The 6,000-nt window shown below is 43.6% G+C and overlaps 1 long non-coding RNA gene across 3 annotated transcripts in view; it reads left to right on the forward strand.

Moving 5' to 3' along the window:
* LOC124273582 overlaps positions 1-951 on the forward strand; it is a 48,262-nt gene extending 47,311 nt beyond the window's left edge. For all 3 annotated transcript variants that reach the window (XR_006897692.1, XR_006897697.1, XR_006897702.1), the window contains exons 3-4: positions 157-202; positions 881-951. This is a non-coding gene — a long non-coding RNA (uncharacterized LOC124273582). The remainder of the gene's footprint in view (positions 1-156; positions 203-880) is intronic.
* Positions 952-6,000: the final 5,049 nt, after the last annotated feature.

Below are 6,000 nucleotides of genomic sequence, written 5' to 3' on the forward strand. Positions count from 1 at the left end.
GAGACCACACCTCCAACACAAACAATCGCTCACCGCTTACATCACTGCTCTTGCTCGCAAGTCCTCACTCCAAACCTGTCACACCTTAAATATAACATAAAACAGACATTACACTCATTTTGTGATCTTGACACATACTTATCGTCTGCTGTCTAGGTGTACCAAAACTTGGTGATGAATGGTGTTTCGACCACAGAGCATTGTGAGTGTATTTATATATCACGAGCACAAGCTTGACAATATTACCCGTTAATATCAAATAGTCCTTGGTCGAATTCGATACTTGTATTGATTTAACCAAGTATTACAAGAAATGTGTATTAAAAATATTTCGGAAAGCATACCTGCCAATTATCACGCATTTGGCTTTAAGACGCACGCTTTTCTTACTCATGTGACGCTTTCACAACAAAACAGATAAAATCTCACTCCAGACTGGGTTCATGTGAAAAAGTAAAATACATATCTGTTAAAAATAACACAAATAGGCCTGATTACATCGTTTTCTGTGAATTTTCTGAGAATGGTCAATTATGCGTTGGCTTGAGGTGAGCTTCAGGACCTGGTCGGAGTCCAAATCAAGCTTTATTTTATCTATTAGGCTTGGAAGCGCTGAGAAAGTACCAAATACCAACCATGCACGATAATTATTTTTATTATGTAATCAAGTTATATCCTGTTTTCCAAAGCAATCATAAAACGGACTTGGCATAGAATGAAACTATATTAAGCATGAAACTTAATGTCAGAATTTGTTCACTTGTGGGCTTATAACTTCTATTTTCACTATCTTATATTTTCATTACAACCGAATATACGAATGTACCATCTCTATCTGCTCATACTTAACAACATTAGTCACCTATACTCTATTCAATAGCAGAACAATCCTATCAAGCATATGATAATGATACTGGGAACGACCATCCAGATCAGCAGTTTCTCAATCTGGTTGAAACCAGTTGCACATTTCTCTGGCCTTGACTTTGACAGAGGAACCACAGGTATGTCATCATCTATTATACGTTGCATATAATTCAGTACATTAATTCAGTTAGTTATGTGCGTGTATGTTTAACCGACATAAGGAACAAATCAGAATATGTATATCCAACCTCAAAGTATAATTACGTATGCATTATCTAATACACAACTGTTTCAAACGCGATTTTGAACCAGGTCATGAAAAACAGTGAGTGCATGACTTTACTTTTACGTCGGTTTTAGCAATATTTCAGCATTATCACGGTTGGGGAGGTGGAATGGACAACGTTGAGGGACTGGGCCAACACAGATGGTTCTAATAGAAAGCTTCTGTTCTATGGAGTAACGAGAAAGGCTCCATCACAGTACCAGCAGCAGGAGTGTACCTGTTAGGATGTTTACAATGTTAAGCTCTTTGATGTCCGTGTATTTCAGAGCCAGCCGGTCTTCAAAGCAATGAGGAATGAAACTTGACAAGTATGGTTAACACATTTTCGGAAACACAAACAGAATCACCAAAAATGGTACCATTAAGATACCCCAAAGTCAGTATCGTGTGGTATTCTCTATGGGCATCGATCAAATCGTTGCATCGTCTGTACATGGAATGAATTAGCCGGTTGATGAAGGTCATACGCACTTGTGTCCATACCTGCAAAATGCCTGATCGAGTCCAGCCGTAGTTGTCGGCCTTTGGTTGAGGCCATTCAGTCTTCTTTGAATCTCGTCCCAAAGATGTTCTACTGTACTTTAAAATTCGGACTGAGTGCAAGATTTTGTAGGGTTTGGGCTTCATGCTATCTTAGGAAGTCTAATGTTGCTCTGGCAGTGTGGGCACGAGCGTTGTTTTGCTGGAAGATGTGATTTCTGTAATGGCCCAAATGTGGTACAACGTGGAGGGTCTTATGACTTGGTCAATGTAGCGAGCAGCCGTCATGTCATTCTGGACCAAGATTCTGGAACACCACGGTGTCAACTAACTGGTTCAGACCGATTGCACCCCCATACTATGATGCTTGGACCACGCCACGAGTCTCTTTGAACAATACACTCATTGGAAAACATTCCACCACACTCCTCGCCATACTCTCACTCTGCCATCGACTGTCGAAACACAATATCGGCTTTCATGAGATAACAGCACAGTTCTCCATTGTCGATAACGCCAATTTCGATGCTGTGTTGCCCATTTTGGTCCGTTTGGGCGGCGATGAGCGGTGAGGACAGGACTACGATATGATGTGTGATAGTTTCTTCCGCGCAAACGCCCACACACCGTATCGGCACTGATGGGTCTGTTGTGAGTCCCAATGGTCTGCCGTGCCGTTTCCCTCGCTTTGGGAAGCGATCCTGCAGATGGTCGCGCACAATCTGTCGGTCTTGACGTTGTGGATGTTACTGAAGGTTGCTTCCACTGCGTGGACGGTATTGAATGCTGTTAGTGACCTGATACCACTCCTGCTGTCCTAACATGAACATTAAAATAATTGGCTACCCTCCGTGCAGTCTTGACAACTTGCAACGACTTGGTTCCTCTGATCTTCGTGGCATGGTAGTTGTGTCAAAACAAAATGATTTCAGGCGAGTTTGGGACCCACTTTCATTGGTAGGCTTGTCACGACATGCACGTGCATTTTCATTTTCACGAATGTCATTCAGAACCTTTTACCATGTCTGCCTTTTCGGTGCGTTTGGTCGATATGCTTTTCATCAGAAAACACACTGATGTTGGTAATAACTGTCAATTTGGATTGAAAAACAGCTTCAGAAAACGGCAATAATCATAATAAAACACACCACCCTTGCAAGAACAAAATTTTGCATGTGGTTTTGAAAAGCGACGTTTCTTTGTGGTTCAGTATATTTACATATATGTTCACAAATTTAGAACATGTATAATTTTACATATTCCAGGTAAGAATATGACCATACTTCGAAACTGGGCCAACCCTGATGGTTCTGACAGAAAGCTCCTGTACAATGGAATGAGTTACGAGAACGGCTCCATCACAGTACCAGCAGCAGGAGTGTACCACATCACAAGTCACGTCAAGTTCTACATCGAGGACAACAGGAAGGATGACAAGCCACTCCAAACATTCCAGCACCAGGTTGTCCGCTATAGCGCCTCCAGCCAGACACAGGTCGTGTTGTTTGAGAATGCCGTGACTGGAGTGTAAAGAGGGTATCAACGACGGAGCTCAACTGGAGTACCCGAGTGATGCTGGTGGACTGGCTCAGTTGGATGCTGGAGATCAGGTGATGGTGAAAGTATCACACTTACAGACGCTGAAGCATGATCGTGACTGGCACTATTTTAATGTGAATATATTATAGATCATTATATACCTCCCAAAAAGAAACGCATATAGGAATTTCAACTGCATTTTTATGTTTATTTTGAAACATCTTGTAGGCTTTATGAGTCAATGAAATATAGCGAAATTGCACACTTGAGAATGCAGACTTATCCGTCTTTGGCACCAACTCGAGGAAAGTCAGTTTGAGTGTCACATGGAGACGTGTGGTGGCGCTGAAGTCAATACCTCGTGTGACCACCGTGGGCATCCAGAACTGCACGGAATCGCCTCGGCATCGAACGAATAAGTCTCAGAATCTCGTGTTGCCCAATCGCAGCCCACTCTGCCTGTAGTGCCTGTGCGAGTTGCTGAAGTGTCTGGGGCTGAGGGTTACGGCGTCGCACCCGTCTGTCCAGGGCATCCCACAGATGTTCGATCGGGTTTAAGTCCGGTGATCTTGAGGGCCAGGGGAGCACATTGATGTTGTGGTTCTGGAGGAAGACCCGGGTTCTCTAGTGTGACATTGCTGTGTGTCCCCGGGCCTGGCATTGTTCTGTTGAAACAACTCCTGTTGAAACCTCTGGCGATCAATGATTGGAAGGAGGTGTGGGCGTAGGATTTCGTCACAGTACCGTTGAGCTGTCAGGTTGCCCTGGATCATCACTCAAATCACTTCTCCTACGGCAGGTGATCGCTCCCCACATCATAACACTGCCCCGGCCGAATCTGTCCACCTGGGGAACGCAAGCGTCGGCGAAACGTTCACGTCGACGTCTGTACACCCGCATTCTTCCATCGCGTCGTTCCAATAGAAATCGTGATTCATCACTGAACCCTGATTCTACGCCAATTCGGTAGGTTCCAGGCCTGAACGTTGGTGCACCATTGAACTCGATGTCGACGATGTTGTTGTCGAAGCACAGGGCCAAAATAAGGTCTTCTGGCACGTAAACCAGCCTCTCTCAACCTGTTCCTGACGGTCTGTGCAGAAAGCCTCCTCAATCAGGGGGTATTTGTCGAGCGGTACTGGTCGCCGTAGCTGTTCGATGACGCAGGTGATGTACCCGGATGTAAGCGATCTTGCTCGAGGTCGCCCACTACGAGGGCATCTGCTACCGCTTTCTGCCGGCGATATCTCTCCCAGAGCCGTGAAATGGTGCTTTGGTGAAGATTCATGCGTCGGGCAACTGCACGTTGAGACTGGCCAGCTTCAAGCAAAACCAATAGCGATATGGCGGTTTTCTTCACTTAGACGTGTGCATATTGCGTTTGTCAACAATATTCCAAATACAGTGAATAATCGACAGACAGCGATCAACCTTTTATACCCATCTTTGTGTGACTATCTGATCCCCAACTTCACGTGCATTGCATGTGAATTGTATATTCTGTGACACTACACGCCGAAATTGAAAATCATGCTGTTCAATACGGGTATTTTACGGATGGTGCGTTTTGTTGTGATGTTTCAAAACATAAACAATTCATAGGACTCATAAACAGAGCAAAACCTTTTGTAAAATGAATCAATGCTACATGAAATTGCTATTTTCATGATGCCTTTCTTTTTGGGACAGTGTGTGAATCTCTCACCGTCAATCGCATTATTCTTATTATAAACTTCATAAAGGCAGCAAAATCCTTTAGCTACGTAATTCTTTATACTTTCAATATGACGATATATATTTTCGATTTTTTTTAAACAATGACATAACGCCATAAACGATTTTAATCAAACTCGCGCTCATTTACGCGCGTTCTGATTGGTTTGTCGTAGTTTCGCACATAACAAGTATCGAGTGGGGACGAGTCTTCTTGGAGGTTACGGAAAGGGGCGAGTGTGACGAATGTCAAGAGTGGTGTTAAGGTGTTGTATAACATCAAAACAATGAATTACTGTTTTACGTGCTTCATGGTTCAAGTGTGTAGATTAAAAGGCAGAACAGATGGTTAGTACCTGAAGCTAGCATGTGTTAACAAAATGTCTTGTGCCTTGTACCCGTGAAGGTCCGGGTTAGAATGTGTCTTCAGTAGCACATGCTTGTCGTAAGAGGCGACTAACGGGATCGGTCAGGCTCGCTGACTTGGTTGACACATGTCATCGGTTCCCCATTGCGAAGATCGATGCTCATGCTGTTGATCACTGGATTGTCTGGTCCAGACTCGATTATTAACAGTCCGCCGCCATATAGGTGGAATATTGCTGAGTGCGACGTAAAACTAAACTTACTCACTCTTGTGCCTTAAGATCCGAGTTAAAATTAGTCTGCAGCAACCCATACTTGTCCTAAGAAACGACTGACGGAATCGGATGGTCAGGATCACTGTCTTGGTTGGCACGTCATTGTATCCAAACTACGTAGATCGATGTTCATGATGTTAATCACCGGAATATCTGGTCCATACACGATTATTTACAGACCGCCGCCATATCGTTGATATTGCCGATTGGGGCGTTAAACAACAACCAACCAACTAGCCGTGTACCTTACTGACTGTGTGTCATTGTGACCCTGAAGGTGTGGATGGATGCTCACGACGTCGACATAATCTGTTTACTTTAGGTTTTTTTACTGACACACGCATTCCCTCAATACATGTACACGTTGGGAATTTACTATCGGATTGCAAACAATAACTTCCAGTGGTTGACTACATACATTTTACTACTAAGAAACATTACAGCCGAACATATCTATATGTATAAACATAACTC

This window comes from Haliotis rubra, unplaced genomic scaffold, assembly GCF_003918875.1.
Source record: "Haliotis rubra isolate DU_JTF1 unplaced genomic scaffold, ASM391887v1 Scf1035, whole genome shotgun sequence".
NCBI lineage: Eukaryota > Metazoa > Mollusca > Gastropoda > Lepetellida > Haliotidae > Haliotis > Haliotis rubra.